The sequence below is a fragment of the Nymphaea colorata genome, chromosome 12 (genome assembly GCF_008831285.2).
Source record: "Nymphaea colorata isolate Beijing-Zhang1983 chromosome 12, ASM883128v2, whole genome shotgun sequence".
Lineage (NCBI taxonomy): Eukaryota > Viridiplantae > Streptophyta > Magnoliopsida > Nymphaeales > Nymphaeaceae > Nymphaea > Nymphaea colorata.
Window position 1 is genome coordinate 6,604,666 of NC_045149.1, and position 12,507 is coordinate 6,617,172.

Below are 12,507 nucleotides of genomic sequence, written 5' to 3' on the forward strand. Positions count from 1 at the left end.
TCCGTGGGCGTGGGCCTCACGGAATCGATCGGCTTCGAACGGTCGTTCCTCCTGAAAGTGCAACGGGACAATCGTGCCTTTGGCGGCAAGGAACTTTGGCGGCAAGGTTCGCCTGAACAGGCCAAGTTGAGTTCCCGATCCGGTTCACGCCTTAATTTGCCAACTAAAACTTTCATTTTGAGGAAAAAAAATGATCAAATTTAATCACATAATACTTTGATTTGGTCAGAAGCACCCATTAGAATATTTATATTATAGAGTAAAAATTGACAATCTTGATTTTGTAAATGTGATTTGTTAAAAAAAAAAAAAGTTTTATATTCAAACCCAACTTGTATAATACGATGAGCGGGTACTTGAGTCACTAGCATAGGTCTAATTCGGGTGTTTCATCTTATTTTTAAGTTATCATAATGTTATTTTTCATTTTTTTAATAGAACTTTTTTTTGTTATATTTCTCTTTCTTAATTAGCCAACCAAACACACGATTGGTTAATTCTTCCCTTTATTTTTTTCCTTTCCCTCCTGTGAATAGTTGGTCTTGAATTTTTCAAACTAAATTTGGATGAGTACAATCGGGTTCGATCCTTATCAAATAGCTGAGTCGGGTTTGACGGCCTAACTGAAGCATATTCGGATATGGATCCGTTTTCCTTATCTAATCAAATAGATTGCGTTTGAGGTGAGTTGTCGCGTGGCTACGGCCAATATATAAGTGAAACTGATTTCCTACAAGAAGAAAGTAGTGCACCGATTTGGGGCCTGTCAAGCCTTTACAACTCAAAAAAAGCCAGGACAGTACTCAGAATTATTACATGCGATCTAGCATCTGAAGATATTAAATTCAAATATTTCAGGTCCTTGTTTTTTAACAAGACATTGAAATTCGTACTCAAACGACATTGATTGTATCGTACTCTTTGCAATTTAACATTCAAAAATCTCACGTTGATGTGTTATAACTCTCCTCTTGAGATCTGCCGTTTAAACTTTGAAGCATATCGATGATCTTAACTTTACAACTACAAAATATATAGTTTGTTGAAAAACCTGGCAAACCACCTTCTAATTTTATTTGTTTTCTTGTTGGAGAGAGTGTTTGTGTGTGGCAGACAAGAACCGGTACACTTGGCCTTGACCACGGCACCTTTGAACCAAGATCAACACTTCTCAATACCATCAAGATGAAGGGTAGAGCCCGGGAACTGGTAGGGGCCATATTTCCCCTTGCAAAATTTAAGAAAAGAAAATTTTACATGTAATTTAGCAAATTTTCATTGAGCCTACATAAAAAATCTTGAAGAGTTGTATCTTGGCCCACATTAACATTTTGAAGCTACATTTCGCCCTCTCTAATGAAAAATTTTGATTCTGCTCCTGATCAGGATAGTATCCTTTAGGGTCGAACTCTAGACATTGGGTAAAACATGCCCCACAACTCAATCTGTTGCAGCGGAGAGAGTTGAAGAGTGTTGGATTTGCACGAAGCATGTTGCCTCTCTCATTATTGTGGAGATAATGTTGGGTGTTCTTTCAATCCAACATATGTAAACTTAGAACGCGATTTTTTCTGGTGTTGAATTTTTTTTTTTTGTACTCTATTTCGGAGTTGGCCTCTCAGATTGTGTTAAGAGTTGGAAGTGGATTTCAATTCTTACCAAGGAAAAAGGAAATGAATTGATATATACACAAACCAGATCCATTTTTGAGTGAGCAGAGTTTTCCACTGTTGGGAGAATGCCGAAGCTTCTACCCAATCTCTCATCTTCTTGGGCTACAAGATCTGCCATTAATGCATCCGGGTGTCGTCCCTAGCGTATTTCAACTTGCATATTGGTGACATCTTCTTTTACAATATAGAGAGTTGATGTTCCGAAAATTTAAAACAAAGACTGGCCATTTATACACCAACTCTGCACCCCCACCATAGAGGCACAAGACTGAAGCAGGAAGTCGGGCCATGATACATGAATATAATAACATTGGTGTCAACTACCAATATAATATCATTAGAACTGAATCGAGACCCAATAGGCACGAGATCCGAAGTTTACATCTACTCAGGTTGCATCTTTGTTACTTCAAGATTCGATCGGAGACATGTTCAGCCTTAAAAACTGTCTACCTTGTGCAATTACTCTCCGAATCCTTATCTTTTTCTGATCCAACTAAACGGTTCCTAATTTGGGATGATGATCATCGCCATTCCTACTAATAGTTCAAATATAATTTGTGAGTCAACTCAAAAAAACTGGTGGTTGTCCGTGTTCGAGCTGTTAGGGGCTTGCGCGTTTGTTGGTATTTCCTACGGCTTCGACCGTCGCATAGGCAAACCTTGCCACGGGGAGAATTCCCGTGTCACAAAAGAATTGCCGACAGTTGCAACCGTTGCAAACCGAAAACCATTTGGGAACGGAATGTCGTTATTCAGTAGCGGTCACCGACACCTATACCGGTGATTATTTCACTAGATATATTCTGTCTATAGGATTCCCTTCCCCGGGAAATTATTGTTGGTCCCGTAATACCAGCAATGTGATCATTGTAACCTAAAAGATTGCATAACTCATTACCATGAAACTGTGTGTGCGCGTAATATATCTGAAGAGAGAGAGAGAGAGAGAGAGATTTCAACATTACAAAATGCCAACAAGAGGTTGGCACCGATACAAGCCAGTATACCAGCAGAAGAAAAAGAGGGAGTGAGAAAGAAAGAGAGCCGACATATTAAGACATGAAAATGTCTAGTCAATTATACTAAAATCATTTACCGTCTTGTACATGGCCAAACTGTCGTTAAGATGCAGAAACATACATAGACTTTTACATTGCTTTTCTGGTTCACAGTACACATTATTCATGAACCATTAGAAAGTGAACTCCATTGGTTCTTGCATGCATCATCATTTTTTGACAAAATTAGGGCAAACACAATGTTGCATGCTAGTTTAACGGTTCAAAAAGATTGAAGAAAGCTCTGATCAGATGAGCAGAACTTCAAACACCAAATGTGCCAACAACTAATCCTGCGGAACTGACTTAAACAAGGGAACCTCCAATCCTGAAAGTTTGCAGAGTTTCGGTGGAGAAATGTAAACAGTAAGCTAAGCTTGATAATAACCAGGTCAATTTTACATCCTTGGAAGCTTGAACAAAAAATCAATCATTTTGATTTTGGCCTGTGTCCTGATAGCTTTGAGAGATAGAGGCTACTCACGAGAGCTAACAACCTATTATTCCACTACACCAAGCAGACCCATATGAAAGCTAACATAAGAAATGAAATGCAATATGGACATTACAAAGCCAAATACACAGCAGAAGTCTCAATGTGATACAGCAGGACTGTGTCCTGATACCTCTGCTTTGATTTTGTTGTTTGCACCATTTGTCTGCCCAATGTATATCTGTAGATGCAACACTCAGTTGTCGTATTCCAAGCTTTAATAAATTAAACTATTTCAGTCTAATATGTTATTACTAGCAGCTTCATGCTGATTGACAGTCTGCACAAAAATTTAAATGGTAGCATAAAGAAAAAAAAAAAAACCATGATTCAAGGTGCTGCTAACCAGATGATAATTAGGAAACAAAGGACCAATGCAACAGAGGAAGCTCTTAAAGCATATGCTAGGTCATGCAACTGCAGGAATACTGACCTTCTAGGTCCTTTTCCTCCTCTAAGCCTAATATGATAGAAGCTTCACGGAGCAGTATCCATAAATGTCAAGACTTGCAAAAGTTTCTATAGCCACTAAACAAGCTTTTAGTTCTAAGAAACAATCATAACTGTATGCATTTTCCACAAAATTAACAAAACTGTTTTCCTTTTTGGATAGACAAAACACGAGGGCAGCCCCCATGGGATTCAGAATCAAATCCTTTGATGATGATAGAACAACTCATTGTACAGTGTACAGTGTGGATCACCTATATTATATCTCAAAGAAACAGGATACAGAGACTTTTTAGCAAACGTATAAATAAAAAGATCTCCCATATTTAGACTCTAACCAACGGGCAATATGCTTTCACATCATTCATTTTTTGCTTTCATTTCATATATTAAAGCCATATTGTATTACCTTAATCAGCAAGCCTGAAGATGGGAACTCCATGGCATGAGCAGATCATGTGGATCTGCCACAAGAATCTTTTTAAAGGAATTAGAAGTTTGCCCCATCTTTCTCCCAGAATGTATACATTGAGGGGCCTGCTAAAAAGAGAGGTCATGCAGGAGTCAGGAGTTTTTGGGTCCAGTGCAATCTCCATGAATTTTATTTATCTTTAAAATTAAATATATATATATATATATCAGAATTACGTCAATTATATATCTTTTTTAGGAAGGTTTTCTTTTTTTTTTTTTCAAGATGCAGACCTCAGGAGGGATTGGGTTGACTTGAAGGTGTTCATACTTATCACTTTGTGAAGCTTAGATACAAGTTTGGACAAAACTCAAGAGATAAAGCTCGTCCCTTTTCCAACATTGAGAGAAAATTTTCAGGAAGGACAACATCATCCCCGTTACATGCTATTGGAGATCATCAGTCCAAACTAACTACAGGTTGTGAAAGTGCCGCAGTGGCAGAGCCAGACATAGGGACACTCACTATATATTTGATGAGCATTTTATATGTAAACATGTAAAAAATTTAGCGCTTTACTCAATATGTAAACAAAGGATTTCTATTGGACTGTGTGGGGCAATTGCCCACACATGCCCACATGCTGCTGTGCCCCAGAAAGTTGGTCTGACTTGGAGCAGCTAAATGCATGAGTGGTTGGATTCTGAATGGATCTCAGTCTGCCCAAAAAACCTAAATATTCCTGATTCAAGACTGTTCCATCCATAATCACGAGTCTTATCTGGTGCACAACAGGGGTGCACCGAAGGTCTTAAGTATGTGGAAGACTATGATTTGAGATACACAACGCAACTGTTAACATCAGACGCGTAAAAATGACTCAGTAACTTAGTTCCTAGCTATTAGAAGAAGTCAGACAATTCTCTCTCTCTTTCATTAAATGATGTAGAGAAAGATGGACAGAGACTCATTCAGGTTTCCCTAAAGAATAATATTTAGAATCTAATTTCTCATGTCTCGAATTTTTGAGTCCTCAGGTGATCACAGATTTTAACAGAGTAACTTGGAACTACTTTTAGAAAGTAAAGACTATATCAAAATAGGTTTAAAGCTCAGTATTTTTGTCCCAAGCCACTATGTCCAATTTGAACTTTCAATCTAAGAGGCACATATTTGAAATTAATATGTGCAATTACAAAGTTTCAGAATCTGGTCATAGATCAGGTGATCTATTTTTCCAACAAATCTGTACAAATTATCTATCTTAATCATCATTGTGATTGCATGATAAGTTTTCCTTTTCCTTCCTTAGTTTCTTTTACACTTGTCTTTACGCAGATAAGCTTGTTGGCTTTGCACTGAACAAGCAAAAGAAAACATATAGTCCTCCAAAGAACTCTCTCTCTCTCTCTCTCTTATCCTCAAATTGTCAGAGAAGTGCTCAAGTGGGTGCACCCAAGTTGCATCCATCATAATTGAAACTGAGTGACTGAATTCTTTTAACTTCTCCCTTTATATCTTTCTTTTGTACAATAAAGCGTTGGACAAAGAAAAGCAAGTGGAACAGAGGTGTGTCATGTCTCTCTCTTTTTTATACATGTGCATATTGATCCAAATTTAGAATTTGGTACCATTTTTTTTGTTTTGCCAAATACTGATTTCATTTAGATGAGCGTAAATTGGGCAGTGTTGCGGTAATTAAATCTTTTTTGGTATATATGTTTTTAGGAATTTTTATGGTAACAAGTTTTAAGTTAAAAAAAAAAAAACTTTAAAACAAATTCGAGGTTTTTCCCTGTTGGTACAACAGTTTGAAGCGGGGACCCGTAGGCAGTCAACTTTCATTTTAAGTGTCAGAGGCATCAATTTGTAAAAAAGAGACTACCAATACGTAAGTTGAAGTACAGTAGAGACGACACCTGAAACACTGAAAGCGAGGGGTTGCATGAGAGCTTCAGCTTTCTACCAAGTGTTGAGTCTCCCCGTTCGCCAGGAAGCGCATAAATGTAGGGAACATATAAAGATAAGGATGAGAAGACGGCCACCTGATCAGTCAGAGACTACTGTTAATGGCAAAGAAGCCATTCAGCTTTGTAGTTTTGTAGGCCAAAAAGGCGTGCAGGAGGCCGAGGAACTGTGGGCAAAACCCCAACATGGATAAGTAATAAGAGCCTTACGTGGTTCTCGTGTCCAATAGTTATCCCTTCCAGCTCTGTTGGATTTGGATCTGGATAGTTGGATCCAATTTTTCTAGATGATATGGTCTATTTGTAGATCCATATCATCGAGGTCTTGGAGGGTCTAACATCCCTTCTAGTGGGTGAGATTGCGCGAAAAGCATTCTTGATAATAACTTAAAGATACTATTTTAAACGATAAATGATGTTTAGTTGGACTTTATGAAGTTGCTTTCCAAGTGAAAACTTAATTCTTGTGAAGCAAATATGATAAAAGCATTAAAAGATTTCTTTCCCAACATATATGCACAAAAAAAAGAGAGTGAAATTTTGGGTATTTTGAGATTTTTCAAAAAAATTATTCCTTTTGGGTTTTAACTTTTTGACTACCTTCTTTTTTTTTGTCCTTGCAGAAAGGTTCCACATTTTATTGATCATAATATATTCTGATGGTTGAGCATTCTCATGCACAAATTTTTGTGCACCAGGGAATGCATATATCCCGCTTCAGTCTTCCATCCCCTGATGTGAACAACATACATATGCTGAAAATGTTATGATATGTTCATGGTCAAATTATTTTGCTAGTCAAAGATAAGGGTGAACATGAGCCGGGTCGAGCCCGAGTTCAGTCACCTCAAGTTCGACTCGGCAGTTACATGTTGAGCTCGAGCTCGACTCGATTAAGGCTTGACAAACTCATTTGAATAGAATTAATATACATCGTTACGTGTTGAAATTCAGCTCTACTCGATTAAGGCTCGACAAACTCGTTTGAATGGAATTGATATTCATTGTTACCTGTTGAACTCAAGCTCGACTCTATTAAGGCTCGACAAACTCGTAAACTCATTTGAATATATTGACTTGATTAAGGTTCGACAAACTCGATTAAGGCTCGAGCTCAACTGAGCAGTTACATGTTGAGCTCGAACACAACTCAATTAATTGAATGAGTCAACTCATAAACTCAAGCTTGACTCGTTACGCAGATGACTTTTGTTTGAACTTGTTCATTAGCGAGTTTTAACAAGTCAAGCTCTTGTTCACCCCTAGTCAAAGATGAGATAGGTGAAGGTAAATGTTGCTACCATTTTAAGGCATGATTTCTCAAATTCTGACTTTGTTATTAGAACTGAAGACTCCTCCATTGTACACTATTTCAAGTAAATCAAGATGCACAAACATATTCTTATCTCGGTGGATTTCCTATGAACCAACAAGCATAAACAAGTTCTTTAAGTTTTTTTATTGCAATTATTCAGTGTCGATATTATGGGATACTTTGTATGCAGATTGATCCCAATCCAATGTGTTAACAAGACCTTTGATGAATCCATTTATAAAATTTTCCACCAAGGCAATATGCAAGGAAGAGTTTATGGATGAAGGAAAATTCTAATCTCTCACATAAAATTCTTTTTCCATCTTTTTTTTTCACAGTTCATATTCGGCCAAAATAGCTTTTACAAAAGTTTTAAAGCTTTTTCCATCTTTTTTTTTTTGTTTGAGAAGTTTTCAATTGGGGGCCAAACGAAAAGAAAAGTGATATATAGGAGTCAGCAGTCGATTGATGTTATTAATTTTGATATTATCTTTTAAGGTTAGAAAGAATATTAGAACAATGTTAATTACCTTGTTTTAATTAGGAAGATATCTTTAGATCCTGACCACATAGGATGTTGATATTTTGCTTGAAGACATTCGTGCTTATCATTTTGTTAAGCTTGAATCCGATTGGACAAAATTAAAGAGATAAGACTCATCGGTGAGGCTTTTTCCATCATGAGAAATGATGCTGAACATGAACCAAACGTCCATTCCAACTACAAAAAATCATTTACATATTTGTCATTTTTAAACACACACTCTCTCTCTCTCTCTCTCTCTCTCTCTCTCTTATATATATATATATATATATATATATATATATATATATATATATATATATATATATAGTTTAAAATTCTCTCGGTTTTAGCATTTTCTCACCTACAAATAGATTAGTCTATATTGTAATTGCAGTCGAATTGAGACTGAAAATTTGAAGCGCCCTTGTTTCTCCTGTTTATCTTTTATTTGATACTTTCTTAGAAAACCTTATCTTAAACAGTTGTTAGTTTTATTGCATAGTGGTTGGAATTTTTCTTTTTTTTTTTTTAACTGCTTCTAACACCAAAAAAGCCACATATTTCTAACAGCATAAAATTTTAAGGGTTGTTGTTCCACTAACTTGCCTCAAAAATTAATCAATTTCATAAAACACTGTAACACATTGTTACAATCGATAAATCTGTTCAAGTCTCGGGGGCAGATTAATGAAACAATAACAAGTTGTTCTTGTTGCCAAACGACCCCAGTGTTTTCATAATAAAAGCCAAAGTCCATTCCCACTATACCAACCCTTTTCTAGACCATGCATGTAGTTCCTCTTTTCCATCATAAAGGGTTATATGTTTGGGCCCTAATATGAGGCAGCACATTAGGTTAGGAAAATGATGGAAGGAAGGGCAGAAATGAAAAGAGAAAAAATTAAGGGTCCGTTTAATGGGCAGGATATTTTCTGTAGCATTGAAAATAAAATTCAAATTTTTAAATTCTTGCCTATTAAACTTGGAATGAAAAAAGTAACCGTTGGGTGGGTTGGTTTTTAGAAATTTTCAAGATGAAAAAAAAAAATAACCGTTAAGTTCTATAAGCAATCCTTAATCCAACGATTTTTTTTTTCATTTTTCATTCTTTTCAAATTGAGAAGTTTATTTCCTAGAACCAAGGCAGCAAATACAAAGGGGTTTTGAAATCCGGATTTTGTTTCCATTTTTTGAATTCCTTAAATAAGGGGTTTTGAAATCCGGATTTTGTTTCCATTTTTTGAATTCGTTAAATAAGTTTATGAAAACTTCTTTTCAACTCTACATTTCCAATGCATCAAACGACGTTAAGTAAAATGACAAAAACATCCATTTCTTTTTCAAAAACCACAAAACTTATATATTCTAGGTAGACAGTCCATAACACAAGTCTCTATAAAACTAGGCTCACTTAGACCATGGCCCCACCCCAATTAATTCAAAAAAAAAAAATTACATTATAAACATTGGAAAATTTTTAGTTGCCTTATGTATTTTTTAGATTCGGATTTTGTTTGGCCTTGTCAGGATAAGTTTGTCGAACCGTTTGGCCCGCCTTTAAAAAAAAGATCCTGACTTCACCCCTGATCAAACCAACTAATGGGGTGCAGCGTAACTGAGCGGCAAAGCGTGTTATAGGATTCAAATTCTTGTGTCGTTATCATAGTCTGGTGTGCCGTTTTCTTAGACGGCAAACGATGGTAAGTACTTGATATGGGCCAGCCTAGAAGATACAGGTAGTGACTTCGGCGGCAGTTTGCATCGCCTTAGAGACCGTCCTACCAAGGGTGCAAACAAGGTCTCGGCAAACCCGGAGCGCAAGAAAAAAAAAAAAAAAAAGAAGAGGTTTCAACCTTTCACTCGAGTAATAGTGCTCTCTATGATTGTATGATCTATATCACCACAAATTCAGAGGAGAGCATGTGACATTTTTTTTCCTCCTTCTATTATTTATGATTGAATGTTTCTGATTGAAGCCGTCAGGCAGAGTTGACGTAAGAAATAAGAAGGAAAGGGCAGTCGGTCCCATCCTACGTGTTGATGAATGTATACCGTTGGAGCGTAGCGAACCTCATGAGGTTTCTTTTGGCTTGAAGTGGGGACGGCCCCCAATGGGCCAACTTGTTTGCGACCCTCCAAATGCCACGACTCATTCAATTCACGAAGCGTATATAATGAACAAAAGCGATTCTCTAGCTGCTCCTGCTGTTTACCAGGAGACATACCCTTTCTTCTTTATGTACATATATAATATTATTTTATAAAATGACAAATAATACTTTAAAATAAAAAAAAAAGAAAAATTCAGTTCTTTTTTTAAAGACATTTTAGCAACTGGTTCAATGCTAAAGGTTAGTTAAACAGTGGAGTACAACATTAAATTATTGACATAATTTTTTGATCATACTTGTACACACTTGAATTTGTATTTTTTAGAGTTTGTTTGACAAAAGTAACAACATGTAATTGTTTTATGAATATGACTTAACGATTGAAGTAGATTCATGAAACACATAAAAAAACATTTTATAAATGTACATCAACTTTTGCGACTTATAGTTTGTTTTATTTGTCGAACCGGCCTTAAAATGTACAAGGCTATGTTGACGCCTTATTTGAAGCCCTTAACACGAGCAAACTAACACACTAACTCTAACCCTTTTGCATAATAAACATAACATAACCGGCCGCCTACCAGCCCAAGCTAATGCGCCAACCCCCTTGAAGTATGTCCAAACAACTTGGGTTTAATAATCAGACTTAAAAAATCATTTGCACTAAATATAAACTATATATATATATATATAACATTGATGGCGTGTACTCTAGTCAGCAGTTGTCTCATGGGCCCCCAACATAATGCACAAACTCCATGGGACCGCCCACTTTACAGCAGGCAACACGAAAAGGAGGCACACCTACCATTCTCCTCTGCCCCCACTCCTCTCCTTTGTTTCTTCATGAATTTTCTTTCCCCTACACTGCAGTTAAATAAAACAAACAAAGGAACAAGTTCTGATACTCAACTTTGTTTTTAATTTAATTTTAGCGCCGACCTATAGCGGAATCAGAAATTTTTAATTAAATAATACTCGTAATGTAAGTTTGAATTTTTAATTGATATCAATGTGTAAATAAAAAATTACTCAAAAAGATGAATATAAAAACAAACATTTTATTTGTTAAAGGTTTGCATGGACCCTATACGTTAATTTAGGCCAGGGCCCAGCGTCAGTGTCAAAGTTGTAGGTCCGATTCACCTGGATCGAAATTAATTGTATTGAGAGAAAGAACTGCCAGAAGAATCGAGAGTTGAATCTTTTTCCCATTAGTTATTGTGGTGATGGTACAGCCTCAAGCGGCCCGTCCGCTCGAGCGGCGATCCGATCGGACATCAAATTAAACAGAGACAGCAGGGACAGTAGAAATCATAGATTATTTACTCAGTTATGAGGTTGGAACTTGTTCCAGGGTCTCTTTTCTTTTAACAGTGGTCATCTGCACCTGCTACCCAGGTAGTTTTAATGTTAAACAAAGATTCTGTGACTAATTTTTCACCTGTAGATGATGAAAAAAGTGAAGGACACAGGGGACACCTGTGGATTCATCAGCAACGCTGCTGGTGGTGGAGGAGATCTCTCTGCAATCGCCTCCATCTGTCGTTGCATGGAAGTTTGTGAACGTCAAAAAGTTGAAGGCGATATGACCTTTTCAGACAGTAGCTCTAGATTCTTTGATGTGTTCTGCAAAGTTAGAAATTGTGACGTAATTTGTTTCGGACTCTTGTTGGAGATTAAGGGTTGCAGATCTTTTTTCTAGATGAACAAGGGTTGCTTGATATAAGATGTCAAGATGATAGGACACCTGAGATTTAACTCTGACATGTGATATTTTATGAATCTTTTAAAAATCATGGTAGATTCATTGGATATTTGTTCATCCAGCACTGTTTCTTTTCTCACTGTTGCAAGCATCTGTGATTTGAGTTAAATTCTTGGATGCTGGTAAATAAACTATTAACAAGGGTCCATTCATCTGTTTAGATTATTGACTTTAATTCCGTAGGGATCGTTTGGTAATGAAAGCAGTAACATACTGTTTTAAGTATTGGAGTGAATTTATGATATTTATGATACACTGTAACATAGTGTACCATGAATCTATTTTTGAAACTGATAAATGAAACAGTATGTTAGACAAAAACTAAACTTATTGAAATTAATTATTATTATTATTATTATTTTGAAATCTAATCTTATAGATATGATCTTAAGGTTGTGTTTGATAGTCACGGATCTTATATCGGACGTTGCATAAAAAAAGTGTGTTTTGAAATATCCTCAACTCCAACAATTAAATTGACAATCTCTGTATCATGGTGGGTGTTATATATTGAAAACCATGGATTTAGGGTTAGATTGAAAGTGGGAGGTCTGAAGTTAAATCCATGGGATATGAGATATTAGGGATCTCCCATGTCAGATCAGGGGTGAAACAAATGCAACCTAAGAGTGATTTGATGAGAAATATATATTAAGTTACTTGTTTTCTTAATCAAATAATGTTTTTAATAATAAAAAAACAAATAGCTCTTATAACATAAAAAATTT